Source organism: Nomascus leucogenys, chromosome 15 (genome assembly GCF_006542625.1).
Source record: "Nomascus leucogenys isolate Asia chromosome 15, Asia_NLE_v1, whole genome shotgun sequence".
Classification (NCBI taxonomy): Eukaryota; Metazoa; Chordata; class Mammalia; order Primates; family Hylobatidae; genus Nomascus; species Nomascus leucogenys.
The window spans coordinates 22,529,224-22,547,009 of NC_044395.1; the positions used below are offsets into that span (position 1 = coordinate 22,529,224).

General features: G+C 46.0%; 1 non-coding gene across 1 annotated transcript; it reads left to right on the forward strand.

Moving 5' to 3' along the window:
* The first annotated feature begins 17,284 nt into the window (after positions 1-17,284).
* Positions 17,285-17,391, forward strand: LOC115830604. Its single transcript, XR_004026133.1, has one exon. It is a non-coding gene; the product is annotated as a U6 spliceosomal RNA (small nuclear RNA).
* The last annotated feature ends 395 nt before the right edge of the window (positions 17,392-17,786 follow it).

Sequence of the window (17,786 nt, forward strand, 5' to 3'; positions counted from 1 at the left end):
TTGGTCGAAGGCATCAGCCCACCAACTCCCACTGCGGCCTCTTCCAAACAGCAGCCAGATCCATTCACCTTGCTTTCCTGATTAAAACCTTTATTCTAAGTGCAGTAGAAAACTTTTTAAGTTTTCTTAACTTAAGTAGCAAACTACTTAAGTTACCTATAAAGCCCTAGAGAACCTGGCCCTCCATACCCTCCTCCAGCTCCAGCCGCACTGGCCCTCCCCATCACTTTCCCTCCTGTGTCTGGTTAAAGCATTCAGATCCCATAGAGGTCAGCTCAGAAATCATTTCCTTAAAGAAAACTTTAATGACCACATTCTCTGCCAGCCCCAGGCTGGCCCCGCAGTAATACTCTCACAGCCCTCCATTAAGCCCTTCCAAGGATTCATTGCAATCTTTTTGTTTCACCATTGAATTCCCAGACCCTAATACAATGTAGGTGTTCAAAAAGTATTTGTGAAAGGAACAGATGGATCTTCACAAACAATCCCAGATACACCTGGGTAGTAGCTTGTCCCCAAGGTGTATCTGGCTTCATAAGCAGTACACAAAAGCCCTCTTCACAGCTCCCTGTGTCCTGCTCACAGACACAGCAGCTTGCCCTTGACTACTCACTCCCTCTCGAGGGAGGGAGGTGTGTGCCTCCTACCGTGCTTCTAACGGTGGCCCAGTGTTTCCCACCTACACTTTTTCCGTGTCGTGGAAGGAAGCAATATTGCACAATGCATATTATGAATTAAATGTTTGTGTCCTCCCAAAATTCTTATGTTGAAGTCCTAACCCCCTTTTGTGTTGGCATTAAGAAGTGCAGCCTGTAGAAAACAATATGTTCAGCTGAAGTCCTGAGAGTGGAGCTCCCATCATGAGATTAGTGTCCTTATGAGAAGAGTAAAAGACTCTCTCTCTCTCTCTCTCCCACCTGCTCCCCTACCCTCACTCCCCATTATGGAAAGATAGAGCAAGAAGGCACCCATCTACAAACCAGAAGGACAGCCCTCATCAGATACTGCTGGGACCTTGATCTTGGACCTCCCAACCTCCAGAACTGTGAGAAATGTCTGTTGTTTAAACAACCCAGACTGTGGTATTTTATTATAGCAGACCAAGCACACTAAGATAATGCATTAAAGGTGTGGGTGACAGAATCAGACACATGGACTCATTCCAGTTCTGCCACTTCCCAGTTGTGTTTCCCAGGGCTAAGTTCATAACATCTCTAAGCCTCAGTTCGTCATCTGGGATAATAAAAGCATGAACCTCACACAGTTGCCATGAAGATTAAATGAGATCATATATGTAAAGCTCTTAGCAAAGTGCCTGGCACGTGGTCTAAACATTCAGCAATGGGTGTCTTCACTCTTACTTGAATTACTGCCATAGAACTGAAACAGAATCTTAGAGATCATCTACAGTTGACCTTTGCCCAACAAAAGGGCCAGGAGTACCGACCCCTGCCCCCATGCAGTTGAAAATCCACATATAACTTTTGACTCCCTCAAAACTTATCTCCCTTAAAACTTAACTGATAGCCTACAATTGGTTGGAAGCCTTACTAATAACATAAACAACACATATTTTTTATGGCATATGTATCATATACTGTATTCTTACAATAAAGTAAGCTAGAAAAAAGAAAACGTTAAGAAAATCATAAGGAGAAGAAAACACATTTAATATTCATTAAGTGGAAGTGGATCATCAAAAAGGTCTCCATCCTCAAGTCTTCATGTTGAGTAGGCTGAAGAGGAGGAGGAAAAGGAGGTCTTGCTGTCTCAGGGGTATTTTATGGAAGTAAATGATAAAAGAGACTAGTATCTACACATATTTTATGCATTCGTGACATACCTTTTTCTTAATTTTTTTGACATTTCTAGGCCACGCGGCTCCTCTGTGAGTCTTTTCAAATTGTTATACATTTCCCCCGCAAAAATAATCCCAATATGTTTGTTGAACAACATCTGTGTAAAAGTGGACCTATGCAGCTCAAACCCAAGTCATTCAAGGGTCAACCATAGTAAACAAGCTGATTTCACAGAAGAGGAAACATGCTCCAAAGGGGCTCCAGTGGCAGAAGCAGCAGAAGGAGGCTGGCTGGTGACTCCCACCTGGTGCAGTTTCCATCAGAACCTGGACCTACCCTGATTCTCTGTGCTCCGATGACTCAGGGCCCTCCCAGGACTCAGAGAGAGTCTGCAGAGGGAGCAGCCAGGTGATTCTCTCCCCTGGACGCATGGTGAGTTGAGATATTTATTGAATAAATGCAGGGAAGACCAGACCACAGGGGTGCTTCTTGGCCCTAAGAGAACATGTATTCCCCCAGAAACATAAAGGGGCACCACCCAGGAGAATTAATTAATCCAGTACTGTTCATCTCTTTCAACAGGCCTTTCTGGGAAGGACATTCCAGACTGTTTATTAGTTAGGCTTTCTTTCCACACTATGGTAGCTTTCTCCCCTTCCTGGGATCCACACAGATGAATTTCCTGCTAATGGCATCCTCATCATGCTGATACCCAAAGGTTATTTTGCAAAGATGCAATTCAGAAATAGCTTTACATGTGCATGCATCTGAACAAAAAATATACTCCTTGATGCCTGCCTGATGTTTCAGCTGAGGGCAGCTGCTTGACAGCAACTGGGAAGATGAGAGAGAGATGCAGAGAAAGGAAAAGAGAGAGAGAGAAAGAGCCTAAGGAGTGTGGATACCAATGGGAGCAACACAATCAATCACTTCTAAAGGGCGCATTTGCCCTGGAGAAAAGGTTTAAGGAAATAAGCAAGCAGATTTAATGAAAAATTCTGAGTCTATTGATTGAAATCTGTTGCCTTTTCTTACTATTCAAGAACATGACATTTTTGCATTAGGCAATTGGTTTATGACTTATGTAAATAGAAAACATAAAAACTTTTCAAGAGATGAGAAAGTTCAGCAAAGATGTTTCATTCAATTGCTCTGCAGTGCTCCTGTCGCCTTCCTTGTTGTCTTTGTGATAAGAATGGTCCAGTCCCCTTCAGACTGAAGCCCCTCTCTGCTCCACTGCTGATAACGATCACAAACAAAGACAACAAAGAGCTGCTGTCAATATGCCTCACGCCCGCCTCTGTCTCCTTCCTCTGCAGAAGCTGCTCCCTCTGCCTGGAACCCCGACTCCTCTGGAATCTTTACCCTCCCCTTGTCCACCGCTGTTAGCCTAGAAGGCAACCTTCCAACGCTATCTCCGGCTGGGAGCCTTGTCTGGTGTTCCCACACAGCATTAAGGGCTTCCTCCAGGGGGTTCCAATGGCGTTTTGTTCCCACCCATTGTGACAATGATCACACCGCTGTAACTACCAAGACACATTTTCCCCCACATTTTCATGTTTTGATAGGTCAATGGGCCCACTCCTATTGTGAAAATGATTACTCTGTTTATACTGCTCAATTTTAAAACACTTTTTTTCACACTTGAGTGTTTCTGAAACCAGAATGTTTTGCTAATGTGGACATTGAGTGTGGTAGTGTTTCTGACTTTTTTTCTTCTGAAAATCTGTTAGTATATTGAGAGTACATTCTAAGATCAAAGAGCTGTGTTATTTACTTGTGTGTCTTGACTGAGAACTCCTAGAGAGCAGGAACTGTGTTCTAGTCATCTTTGTATCTCCATCCCTTAGTGCAATACAGTTAGGCAGCCATTGCTCAATAAAGGTTGGAGTGAGGAATAGGGGGTGGCTTCTTTTTGTGTTCTATCAAGGGTCTGCTCAAGCTTCAGCTCCTCCATGTCTTCTTCCTTAGTGACCTCTCACCATCCTCTGAATAGCACTGGTCATCTGAGCCATACCAAGCAGCGCTGTTGACTCTGTGGCTGTTGTTTCATAGCATTTCCCACAGCGTAGGGCTATACACAAAATCAGAGCTCAAACACATGACTGAAATGAATTAATACAGCAATCAGCTTTTCTGCAATGCTTCATCCTTTATCATTTCCTTGGTGAATCCTTCCTTCTTCTCCTAGCCCTAACAAATCCCTCTCTCTGAGGCCCCCTCGTTAGCTAAGAATTATGTCCCTTGCCTCTGTTTTATTTTTTTTCAGGTATTTTTTTAGAGACACCCTCCAATCACATGGCATGCAGCTCCCCAACATTTGAGCCTACAAGCCAGCCCTGACTTCCCTACAGACATCTTTCTGAGCTGGCCTCTCTCCTTGGCTGCTGCACTTTTCTTACAGGTTCTTCTCTATCCTGATCAGAGGAAGCTTCATGGGTTCCTCTCCAATGTCTCATACATCAAGGGGACATTAGAAGTGAAAGAAGAGTGTTAAGTTTAAGGTCAGGCTCCAGCCCATGCTGAGGTCCGAAGGGAGTGGGTGGATGAATGGCGGATGGATAGGAAGAACACTTAGGGGGCCGTAAGTAGGTGAAATGTGGTTTTATTCAGCATCTCTCTTACACTGTCTGTCTCTGTCTCGGCTGCTTGCTCCGGCGGCTCCCACATACAGCTGCACAACCAGCTCTCCTTTCAGGGTTAGCAGCTTAACTCTTGCCCTATGGGCACAAGCAAGCCAAGCTGTGTCCTGGATCCCCCTTGTCCATTTACAAAACAGACAGCTCTGGCTTTCTCTCTCTCTTCCTCTGGACACAAGCATGCCTGTAGAGTGTCAGCAGGGCAATTATACCTTTTACAGATGACAGTGGCTCCAAGCCAAATGATGAGCCTTCCCGTGTTATGGCTACATGGCTGTGATTATACAACAAGTGGAGCTATGCTCCTGCACTACAAACTGGCTGAGTCACGCGGGATGTTTACCTCGGCCTATCCTTGCTTGGCTGCAGTACAGCCGTGTTCCATACAAAGGGGCAGCCACATCACCATGTCAGCTTGTGTGGAATTCATAGCCAACTGACTCTATTAGGTTCTGTTGACATGAGCTGCTGTTAAGTCAGGTTTTTCATCCTTTACAGAAACAACTGATTTTGCGAACCTAAGGAGTGTAATTTAAATTTGTCCCTGTTAAATTTCATCGTGTTTAGCGTGACTGTTCCAGCTGGTGACGATCATGTTGAAGCTTCACTCTGTCCTTTCGATTTCTCAGTAGGGTAGAAACAAACTCAGTGTTTACAGCCTTAATGGGTGGCCTCAATGAAATAATTAACACCATGTCTACATTGGGGCTTTAATTCAGTTCTTGGCCCTTGGATCATAACAAAGCTGGGTCAGCTGAACCGCCTTTTAGGGCTCATTTTCATCGCCATAGATAAGATATCCGTTCATTATATTCTCCCAACCTCACTTCCACCATTAGGCTCCTCCACAGCACTCCCTGTCTCAGTAAATGCACTGCCATCCCACAGGTGGCCACGCCAGGAACTGGGGTTAGGGGGGAGCGGGTTCCTAATTCCTGTCTCTCCATGAGCCCCACAATTGAATCAGTTCCTTAGCCTTATCAATTGATGATGCCCCCTAAATCAATCCAGTTCCTCAGCCACCAATTTCTCTTACATGTTAGACATATCTTTGTGCAGGCTTCCTCCTGGCCTGTGTGCTCTTCCCCCTCCTTCATCTATTTATCTTCTACCCTTCAGGTTTCAACTCAAACCTTGCTTCCTCCAGGAAGGCTTCTCTGTCCTGTAGATGAGATCAGAGCCTCCTGCCAGCAGCTTCCGTAACATGGTGCTTTCTCTCTGATTCACGAAACTCACCGCACGTTGTTGCTTGTGGAACTCTCCCCAGCTACATCGAAGTTCCCTGAGGATAGAGAAGGATTCTGTTTTGCTCATTGTATCCCTAGCCTACAGTAGATACTCAAAGAATATTTCCTGAATTATTGCATTAAGTATGGTGCTATGAGTTTGGTTGCACAAGATTTAAATCACTAGCAAGTGAGTTGGCTCCAGACCCTTAAGGCCTCTGGCATGGGGAAAGCACACCAGCTTTGTCCTCTATGCAGCAGCGGGACCTGGGTGATTCTATGAGCCTCAGTTTCCTCATCTGAAAAGTGAGACTAAAAACGTATCATATGGGATTGCCATAGGGTCAAAGGAAATTATGCATATGAGTTTGCTCCCAAGCTGAAAAGTATGGTTCAAGCACAGGTATAACCATAGCCACCCAGTCGCCCTGTGAGTGACTTTGCCCTGGCTTTGGAGGCTGTGCCAAAGTTGCATGGGCTCAACCTTGACCACATGACTCATCAGTGTGGGATCAGTAAAGTCCAGCAGGTCTTTCTTAATTCCTTCTCAACCCTTTCTGCTATCCTCATTCTTCTGTACTACTGGGCCACTTCCAGAAACTTTCATAACCGCCACTTCTATTGCATTCTCTTGATGGAGGGTTTAGTGATCCTGAAGGCCCTAGAAATACATGGAATTTAAAACACAAAATGGAGAGCATTGTGCATTTTAGTGAAACAGCAATTAGGAGCAGCAGTCACCATGTACTCGGGAGGGCAAGAGAGCCAAGGAGAAAAGTAATAAAGTGACCTCATAAAGACACTTAATTTCATTACCACCAGACGCAGTTTCCCATTATTGCTCTTGGTGTTTAATGGTTTTATGATTTCATCTATTGACACTTAGCTAGTTCATTAACTGTGCTGCTAAAAATACAATTATCTCCAACAAACCCTTCATCACTAATAAATGGGGGGAAAAAACCTCCATCATTACCAGAAAGCAGTGGGGTGGACACACCTTCTGTGCAGTAACACTGCGGCCCCAAAGTTTTCATGGAGACCAAGACTGTAACCACGCAGGTTTCATGTGGCCAGTTTAGAAATTCAGTCAAACAACTGCTTTATTATTTGGCTGATTCCAGCTAACTAATGGACTGATTTTGTGCACCCAATTGACATTGACTTTGATTGAGCAACTGAGTCACAAAGCTGGTGACCAATGTGAGATCTGAGGATCTGCTTAACTGCTCATTCGTTCACTGGGTATTTACTAAGCCCCTACTGGGAGCCAAGCCCCAGCTAGATGTGCAGTGATATGTAAAATAGGCAGGAGTTTTGTTTTGGGGAAGCCTGCAGCCTAGCTGAGAATGTGTGTCTGCTGGGATCAGGGGAAGGAGAATCCCAGTAATTGAGCTGGGGGTCAAGGCAGAGAGCTCCACTCCTGAGTTGGGGTGTGGGGAGGAGATAGTGGGCACTGAGCAGGGCAGAAGGCTTTCCGTTTCACTTAGCATGAAAGCCAAAGCCATTATGATGGCCCTGCAGGGTTTGTCCTCCAGCCCCACCCGCTGACCTCTGTATGATCCTACAAGAGGAGGGAGGGGATATCAGTGCAAGTCACCCAGGTCATCAGTCAGAGGGAGCCCAGGGCCTAACAAAAACCTGCATAAAGAATTTTTAGGTGGCCCGCTTATCCTAAGAGGTCCCCTTTTTTTTTATTTCTGGAGCCCAAACTGCTCAGCTGTATCCGCCGCCCTCATCTCCTACTGCTTCTCCCCTCGCACACTCTGCTCAGGCCTCTATTTTTCCTTGACCAAGGCAGGCCTCAAGGCCTTTGCCCTTGCTGTATCTCTGCCTGCTATGCTTTTCCCCAAAGAGCCTCGGGGCTCGCTGCCTGCCTTCTGCCAGGTCTTTGCTTAAACTCTTTTAGTGAGACCTTTCCCGCCCACCCACTCACTCCCACCACTCCCTGCCCCCTTCCTGTCTTCATTTTTCTCTATAGCTCTTACTGCCATTTAAGAGATTACATATTTTACTTTTTTTATATGTTTGCTGACTGTCTCCCCAACTAAGATGCTGGCTCCTAGATGGCAGGGAATTTTCTGTTTTGTTCCCTGCTCACTCCCCAGCATCACAACAGTGTCTGGCATTTAAAAGGTACTTAGTAGGCCAGGTACAGTGACTCATGCCCGTAATCCCAATACTTTGGAAGGCCGAGGCAGGAGGATCACAATGTCAAGCGATCAAGACCATCCTGACCAACATGGTGAAACCCCGTCTCTGGTAAAAATACAAAAATTAGCCAGGCATGGTGGCGTGTGTCTGTAGTCCCAGCTACTCAGGGGGCTGAGGCAGGAGAATCATTTGAACCTGTGGGGCGGAGGTTGCAGCGAGCCGAGATCGCGCCACTGCACTCCAGCCTGGCAACAGGGTGAGACTCAGTCTCAAAAAAAAGGTACTTAGTAAACATGTGCTGACTGCCTGAATGCACTTATTGTTTGCCTATTGTCTCCCAGGCCCAGCAGACACTCTGCACACTGCTCAGTCACACTTGGCTCCTTTCCCAGCTGGGAAAGCTTCTTCACAAGCTCTCTCAATAAGAGATGCTGGGAGAGTAGCGTTGATCTTCTATTCCTCTCACTCTTTCTCTCGTTCCTTCTTCTCCAGGTGATGTCTCTCAAGCAGCTGTGCTATTTCCATCATCTCAGCTCTAGCTGCAGCAGTCCCTCCTCCACAGCAATGCTCCCGAGGCTGCGGCCCCTCCTCTGCATTCCACCAGATCCTAATGAGAACTCTCCTTCTTTTTGTTCCCCAAGCCTTAGCTGGGGCAGCAGCTTCCTATAGGTCATAAGCCCTGGGCCACCTCGCTGTCTCCCTCTTGCCATCCCGGGCTTCCAACATCTACACATTCTATAGCCAGTGTTAAATTCCTCTGTCGGATACACCAAGCCTGGTTTGTGTTTTCCTGCCCAAATCCTGACAAATACAATGAACTGAGTAGGGAAATCAATGCACGAGCACAGTCCTAGGGACTGAGCCAACACAGGGAAAGGGGCAGAGAGTTCTGACAGAGGCCCTCCCACCCTTCCCAACTCTGCGAGGAGCAAAGAAGCTCCAACAGCAACGAGGAAGCCCTGCAGTGCAAACTGGTCTGCCAGATGCCAGGTGAAGGCTGACCCCTCTCAGTGGTGGGGCAGACACCGAGGAGCATGCTCTGACTCAATTTGGCTTGGCTCCTGAAGGTCTGAACCACAAAGAGAGCCCGGTGCATCCAGCTGAGAGATGCTGGAGAAGACAGACACAGGACTGATTCCCCGACACTCTGCATCCCAGGCCTGAGAGATGATGCAGAGCAGTCTCAGTGGCCTCCCAGCATGGCATATACCAGGTGATCATCGAGGCTGCCATCTAATCACGGTCATGGTTATTGCCTCACACCACATGGACTTCTCCTTCAGTCCTGTGACCACAGCTGAGACAATGCACAGTCCAGGGGTGCAATTTTTAATGTGTCTGAAGTTGAAATGTATAAATGTAATTGGTAATTGACATATTTTTTCCCGAGAAGTTATCGGTAGTGCATCTCATTATGAATAGCACCTGGAATTGAAGAATGGAAACGCGGTCATTCCCAAACATCGCGGCTTCTCAGAGTCTCATTGGGAGTGCCTCAAAAATTCACATTCTCAGAACCCAAACTTCAGTACCTTCTATTCAAGGGGGCAACACTGGAGTCTAGGAATTTATAGATACATTTATATTTTAAATCTCCTTATGGTATTAGCAAGAAAAACTGAGCACTTTAATGTGCTAGATTGTGCCACTGCCTTGTCACTGCACCTAGAAGCAGTCCCATGAGAGTAGTGTTATTGTTCCCATTTTTATGAATAGGAAACGGAGGTCTGAGAGGATTGCAGCTCCCATAGCTTACTAGAGCTAGATTGGGGATTGAGAAGCCCACGTTCTTTCCATCCCATCATGCCAGCCATACTCACACCTTTGACCAGGAGGAAGGGCTGAAAGGCAGATTCTGAAATGAACTTTTGGTGTCAGGACCCTCTCCCAGCCTGGAGGTGGAGAACTAGAAGCAGAGCAGAGAAGTCCCCCAAGAAGATTCAGATTCTCCCAGGGGTTTTCCCAATGGAGCCAGGACCCATCAGGCCAATCCACCTGGCGAACTTCTCCTCTGTAAGATAGAAAGAAGTACTGGATGTGGCCCCACCTTGAGGTGCTTCCAGTCTCATTAGGAAGAATAACAACAAAGAACAATGGCTGGGCGCGACAGCTCATGCCTGTAATCCCAGAACTTTGGGAGGCCAAGGTGGGCGGATCACTTGAGGTCAGGAGTTTGAGACCAGCCTGGCCAACATGATGAAACCCCATCTCTACTAAAAATACAAAAATTAGCCAGGCCTGGTGGTGCACGCCTATAATCCCAGCTACTCGGGAGGCTAAGGCACAAGAATCGCTTGAAACTGGGAGGTGGAGGTTGCAGTGAGCTGAGATCGCACCATTGCATTCCAGCCTGGCCAAAAGAGTGAGACTCCATCTCAAAAAAAAAAAAAAAAAAAAAAAGAGAGAGAGAGAAAAGAGAGAAAAAAAATAAAGAACAACAGGCAGTACTGTCAAATGCCACAAAAATGGGACAAGGATCATGCAGGCTCCAGGGGAGAAAGAACTTTCCAGGAACTGAAGGGCATCCTCAGCCTCCACTCTGCCATTTGGGGAGAGCATTTGAGTGTCCGGAACTCTGGTGGTGCTGTGGCTCCCTTTGGATCCTCACACTACCTCCCAATACAGGTCTTGTTAGTCCCATTTTACAGATGCCCTAGGTCATACTGTTGGTGACAGTCCAGCTGGACTTGAACCTCGGTCTGCCTGCCTTTTGAAATCCATACCCTTTCAACCACACCATATCCTCAGTGTGTATGTGTGCACACTTACACATGCACACACACACACTCACACACACACTCACTTGTCTTATCTACTGTCTGCAGAGGCGATTGTTTTTTGGGGAATGCAACAGAGAATACACTGCCAGGTGCATTCAGAGAAGCCAAATCTTCCATAATCCTTCCTGGGGATATTGTTTGCCAAGAGAATGGATTTTTGTGGGGTTTGTGGGGTTTTTTGTTTTACAGTTTTGGGTTTTTTTAAATGATTTAAAAATAAAGCACGCAGGTTGTAACATTTGAGATTTATTCTTTAGCTGGCAAGCAGCTTTGTGCAGAAACAGGGCTATACTCCCAGTGCTGGCCTAACCACCAGGAAGCCTGCTCTGTTGGGCACTGGGCTGAGGGATGAGGGGAATGGCAAGGTTAACAAATGCCAATCGGCCAAGGACTTGACCAGGCCACCAAGTGCCCCAGGGACATCTCTTTTTTCATCTAACAGATATGCATTCAATGACTCTAGGGTCCCAGGCACTAGAGGTAATAAAATAGCCCTACCCTCAAGGTGCTCAGTCTGATGCGATGGAACAAAATTAGTCACTACAGGCATGAGCGCAGTGGCTCACACCTATAATCCCAGCACTTTGGGAGGCCAAGGTGGGCAGATCACTTGAGGTCAGGAGTTTGAGACCAACCTGGCCAACAGGGCAAAACCCTATCTCCACTACAAATAAAAAATTAGCCGGGCTTGGTGGTGGACGCCAGTAATCCCAGCTACTTGGCAAGCTGCGGAAGGAGAATCGCTGGAACCCAGGAGGCAGAGGTTGCAGTGAGCCGAGATTGCACCACTGCACTCCAGCCTGGGCGACAGAGTGAGACTCTGTCTCAAAAAAGAAAAAGAAAAAGAAAAAGAAAAAGAGAGGAGAGGAGAGGAGAGGAGAGGAGAGGAGAGGAGAGGAGAGGAAAGGAAAAAGTTAATAATTACAATACAATGTAAGAAGTGATACAGTGCAGGCCTGTGGCAGCATCTGGAGCAATAGCAAAGTCTGCAAGAATGGAGGGGGACAAAAAGGTGTTATGAAAACACAAACAAAATTGGAACTCCAGGACCAGAGCTTTGAAGATTAAGGAAGATTTTCTTTCACATACAGAAAAGGGAGGAAGAATTCCCGAGAGAGGAGACAAGAGAGCAACATGACAAACAATTAATAAGCCACAGTGCAGTGAGGACTGTAACATACCTGGAGCAAAACTGGGATGCAGGGGAGGTAGGTTGTGGATTGTACCTGGGGAATGAGTCCTAGATTGATGAATTGTCATTTGGCTTTTTCCTAATTCATGCTCACACACAGCCTGATGTATTTCAGAACGTAGCTTAATTGATATTTTAATTATATGCTTATACCCTGCAACAATTTCAAATGAGAGCAGGTACATGAAACAAGATAACACAGTGAAACCATTTATAGGACTATGAAGTGTTAGACCAAGTACTGTTGGTAAGGTTGTTTTTGTGTTGTTCTAAGATTCCTGAGGCAGATTACTCCGTTCTTTCCCATACCTATTTCCTGAGCCCCTGCCACATGCACAGCTGGGGCCAATGAGCTGGGAGGGCTGTGGGGAAGGGACACAGAGGTACATCCCCAACACCAAATTTGGTGCCATCCATGGCATGCTGCCACCCACCCTGGCTGAGAATGTGTGAACGTCAGGGTCTGTCACTTAGACCAGTGAGGAGGCACTGAAATGGGAAACCCATTGGCATAGCAGTGCTGGGTGGCTGAAGGGTAATGGACTTAGCCTCCACCCCACCTCTCTGCCTAGAGGCCTTGAGGGGCGGCAGCTCTGGATCTCAGTGTTCTTGTCTGGAACATTCAGAGATAATGGTGATGGCATGCAGTATCCGAACTCAGAAGCAGAGTCCCCACATGTGCCTCATGCATTCGTACCGGCCGCCCCAGGGTAAGAGGTACAGGAGCTGCAAGAAGCACGAAGGAGAGAGGTGTGGACACTCCAGGAACTCTGAGCTCCGAGCTCAGCTCTGCCCATGGCCTTGGATATCTCATTGAACAGCACTTGACAGACTTGCTTTCCTCCCCTGACAGAAAGAAAAAAAAAAACTGCCAAGGAATCCCCCAGCCCCAGCTTATTCAATAGCCGATGCCAAATGCTACATCCATTCATTAATTTAGTAAATATGGATGGAGTATCTTCTGTTTGTAGGTAATGCACAAGGCACTAGGCTACAAAGATTTTTTAATAAAATATTTTTAAAATAACAAAAAGACATAGCCTCCCAAAAGTCACGCAGCATTCTAGCCAAGCTAAAACTAAGAATACTTAAATTTTTAAAGTCAGTGATTTACCTGGTGTCTTCTGGGGTAAAGAAATAATTACAAAACAATGATAACAAGGGTTACTTACAAGAGAGTCTAAATTTTAGAACGAGGCTCTAGCATAGGCCTAGGCACATACAGTCACCATCCAGTATCCAGGGGGATGGGTTCCAGGATCCCCCACAGATGCCAAAATCCGAGGATGCACAAGTCCCTCATATAAAATGATGTAGTATTTGCATATAACTTATGCACATCCTCCCTTACACTTTAAATCATCTTTAGATTACTTATAATACCTAATACCATGTAAATGCTACGTAAATAGTTATTATACTGTATTTTTTATTTGTATTTTTTCCAAATATTTTAAATCCAAGGTTGGTTGAATCTGCAAATGCAGAATCCACAGATATGAAAGGTCAACAGTAGTCAGTGTTCAATAAACATTTGTTGAAATAATAAAGGATGGCCGGGCACAGTGGCTCACACCAGTAATCCCAACACTTTGGGAGGCCGAAGTGAGTGGATCACTTGAGCCCAGGAGTTTTAGACCAGCCTGGCCAACATGGCGAAACCCCAACTCTACAAAAGATACAAAAAAATTAGCTGGGCAAGGTGGTGAATGTCTGTAGTCCCAGCTACTCAGGAGGCTGTGGCAGGAGGATCACCTGAACCCCGGGAGGTTGAGGCTGCAGTGAGCTGTGATATTACCACTGCACTCCAGCCTGGGCAACATAGTAAGATCCTATCTCAAAAAAAAAAAAGTAAATAAATAAAAGAAATGAGAGGTTATAAGAACAGGACCTCATGAAAGCATCTAGGAGCAGTACCCAACCCATGGGTGGGGTCAAAGAAGGCACCCCGAGGGAGCAACTGCTGATGCCTGCAATTGCCTCCGTTGGATCCACTTGGATCTGCTTTGGGGAAAACCCAGGCTGAGGGACTGGCAAGAGCTTTGTTCTCTAGAGGGCGTTAGGCAACACAGCAATGGCCACATCCCACACTGCCTCTAGGATTTAAGGCTGAGGGGCTGTGAGTCAACGCTGCCTTTGCCAAGAGATGCCCAAGTAGTATATGATGTTTTTAGGGCTGGGGAGGAGGTGGTGGTGGCAGATTCTGCCTCCACTCAAGCTGAAGTGTTTGTAAACATGGCCAGTTGGCCACACCTACCTGCCCAGGGGGCCCCTTGCTGGCACCTCCTCTCACTGAGTCCCTGGCTATCTCATTTGGCGACAGCACAGCAGAATCCAGGCCTAAATTGCCTGTTCTGTCTCCTTCCTGTAACTTCCTGATACAATCATCTTGTCAGGCATTTGTCCACATGCCGGATGAATGAGCTTGCCCAAGGCCAGCTCCATCAACTCACTCTTTTATCCATGTAGCACTCGAGTCAGGCTGAAAAATAGGATTATTTCACTTTTTAGCTGGTGGGAGTACAGCCTGGCAGAACTGTTTTTGGGAAAGTGATTGGTAATGCAAGTGGCACATGGCAGGGAGAAGAGCACCAGCTCAACCACCCACTAACTCTGGGGCCCTGGGCAAGTCACAGAACATCTCTGAGCCCCCATTTCTCTGAAGCACTTGGAAAGGACAGATCACAGAGTGCTCAGGAGCCGAGGGACAAATTATAAGCAGCAGCATAGCAGATGCATCACCCACATCACCAGAAGTGCACACTATTGGATGCTTCAGGTGAGGACATCTCAAAAAACCCACTGTATTAGGGGCATAGCAGAATAGGTGGCACTCAAATTAGATCATTCGAGGAGAGATTAATAAAAAGATTATGTATGGAGCTGTGAGTGGGGCAGAAGACCTTGGGAGAATAGTGCAATGTTCTGAAGCTAATAACAGCCTTAGCATCCTAATAGGGCAGAACTGGGAGCCCAGGTACAGGGAGGGGTGTCTGCAGAAAACCTGCTGGGAGCTGCAACCTTCAATGGAGGGATGCAGCCAGACAATGTCGACCCCACAGACAGGGAACCAGGGGAATAACTACCCCAGCCTCTCTCCCCTGACTCTCTCCAGATTCCTGCCAGGGATCCCCACTCACCAAACTCAAGCAGACACTGAAAGGTAAGGGAGCCCTTTGATACATTCTACATGCACCAGCCCAGGAAACAAAGCAGGGTGAAGGAGGATGAGAGGTTGGCTATGGATAGACAAATAAAGATAAATAAAGATATCTAGCACACCCCACAAAAGCAACCCACAAGAAAAAGCATCAACTTTGAATGTCTACCAAAACAATGGGGGCACCAAAACAGTGAGATCATGACAGTCCCAGCCAAGTAAGCTCTTTCCTGCCTCTCCCACTTCCTCTATGCTCCAGCCAACCCTACAGTGTTCAGAAACTGCAGTTAGTAAGTCAGTAGATTGAGGATGGGGTGAGGAGGTACCAAGCAGGATAGTAGAGAGCTCATTGTGCCTCCTTTTCCCAATGCAGGCTTTTAGCCTGACAGACCACAGCTGGAGAGTGTATCAGTTAGAGTGTGAGAGGCTGCAGTAACAAAAAGTCCCAAACATGCAGTGACTCAACACAGTACAAATCTGTTTTTTGCTTATATAACAGTACAGGAAAGTACCCGGTTAGGGTAGTAGGGAAGGCAGTGGGCTTTGCTTCATCCATGCAGTTAGGGTCCCAGGCTGATGATCTTTAACAGACAGCTCCCACATGCAGGCTACGTTGAGGACTTATCAATGCACAGCCGTCACAGGCAGGTGCTACTGAGAAACAAAAACACTTCAGTGGCAAATTATAGAGAGATCTGGATCACTCCCATCTCAGCCAACCAGAAAGAGGAGATAGTATGAAAAAGCACACATGGAAAGTGTTTCTGGGACAGGCCTGGAAATGAAACCTATCCCTCTGTTCACATTCCATTGGCTAGACCTCAGTCACATGGCCACTTCTAACTGCAAGGGAGACTGGGAAATGGAGTCTGCTGGCCAGCCATGAGATTAGAACTTTTATTATAAGAGAAAATGGATTTTGGTGGACAGTTGTCAGTCTTTGTTACAGAGAAATTTTAAATCTTGAATTTTGCTTCTACACAGAATGGACATTTTAATCACTGACAGAGGCCAGGCGTGGTGGCTTACACCTGTAATCCCAGCACTTTGGGAGGCCAAGGCAGGCAGATCACTTGAGATCAGGAGTTCAAGACCAACCTGGCCTACATGGTGAAAACCCATCTCTACTAAAAATACAAAAATTAGCCAGGTGTGGTGGCAGGCATCTGTAGTCCCAGCTACTTGGGAGGCTGAGGCAGGAGAATCACTTGAACAAGGAGGTGGATGTTGAAGTGAGCCATGATGTCACCACTGCACTCCAGCCTGGGTGACAGAGTGAGTGAGACTCCATCTCAATAACAAATTAATTAATTAATTAAATCGCTGACAGAGTTTGTTTTGTGATTAAAAGTTATAAGAGAACTTCCCTTATTTGACAGGGGAAAAAGGAGTCAAGACATCTGCTCTAGATTTACCAAAGGAACAAAACAGTACCGGGCAGAGAGCAGGTTTGAGCCAGCTTGAACAACAGTTTGAAAAACAGTTTGAAAGTTGTTTGTTTACACTTTGGGGATTTCCACTTGCTCAGTGCACCAGTTATTCTGTGATCGGAATATGGGTAAATTTTTTCTCTCTGTTTTCACTTCTCTGAGAGAAATTTTCTAAATTGCATATAATAAATGTTTCTTTTAAATGAAGAAAACTGTTAAAAATATACATTTTTTTAAAAGTCAATGAAGTTAGTCAACCTTCTTATTCTGACTGCATTCAGTTCTTTACTGACCACCAGTCCCCTATGCTTTAAAAAGCCATGTGTAATACCATCTTACATATCAGTTTTCCTCCATTAGTGCTGTCTCTTTTGCTCAAGTCGACTCAACACTATTCAATCCCATTTGACTCTTCCTCCCTCACCCCAGCACCCAGTTGATGACTAACACCTTGCTATGCACAGGGAAGTTGGTCACGGCAGCTGGGGAAGGGGACTGAGGGCTGAAGACAGCAGAGCAGAGCATGCAGGCTACGTTGAGGACTTATCAATGCACAGCTATCACAGGCGGGTGCTACTGAGACACCAAAACACTTCAGTGGCAAATTATAGAGAGATCTGGGTCAGGATCCAGGTAAAACCAGTAAAGAAGTTTTCCAGGGATGATGGGGCTCATAGATGTCACCCAGAGACCAAGTCCAGGGCATGCACTTTAGACAGTGTATGGCTTCATTCTGCTTCAGTTCTAAGTAAATCTCCCCATCACTCACATGCCACTTCCCAACCCCACCTCCATTGCCATCATCATCTGCATTTGATGTCCAAGCTATATGTGGTGAAGTCAGGAACAAAACCAAGAAGTCACCTCAAGACTGTAACCACTCTATAGTGAAAATAATGCTCCCGTGCTCGCTTCGGCAGCACATATACTAAAATTGGAACGATACAGAGAAGATTAGCACGGCCCCTGCGCAAGGATGACACGCAAATTCGTGAAGCATTCTATATTTTTATCTTTGACAAACCTGATAAAAACAAGCAATGGGGAAAGAATTCCCTATTTAATAAATGGGGCTGGGAAAACTGGCTAGCCATATGCAGAAAACTGAAACTGGACTCCTTCCTTTACGCCTTATACAAAAATTAACTCAAGATGGATTAAAGACTTAAATGTAAGCCCTAGAACCATAAAAATCTTAGAAGAAAACCTAGGCAATACCATTCAGGACATAAGCATGGGCAAAGACTTCATGACTAAAACACCAAAAGCAATGGCAACAAAAGCCAAAATAGGCAAATGGGATCTAATGAAACTAAAGAGCTTCTGCACAGCAAAAGAAACTACCATCAGCGTGAACAGGCAACCTACAGAATTGGGGAAAATTTTTGCAATCTGCCCATCTGACA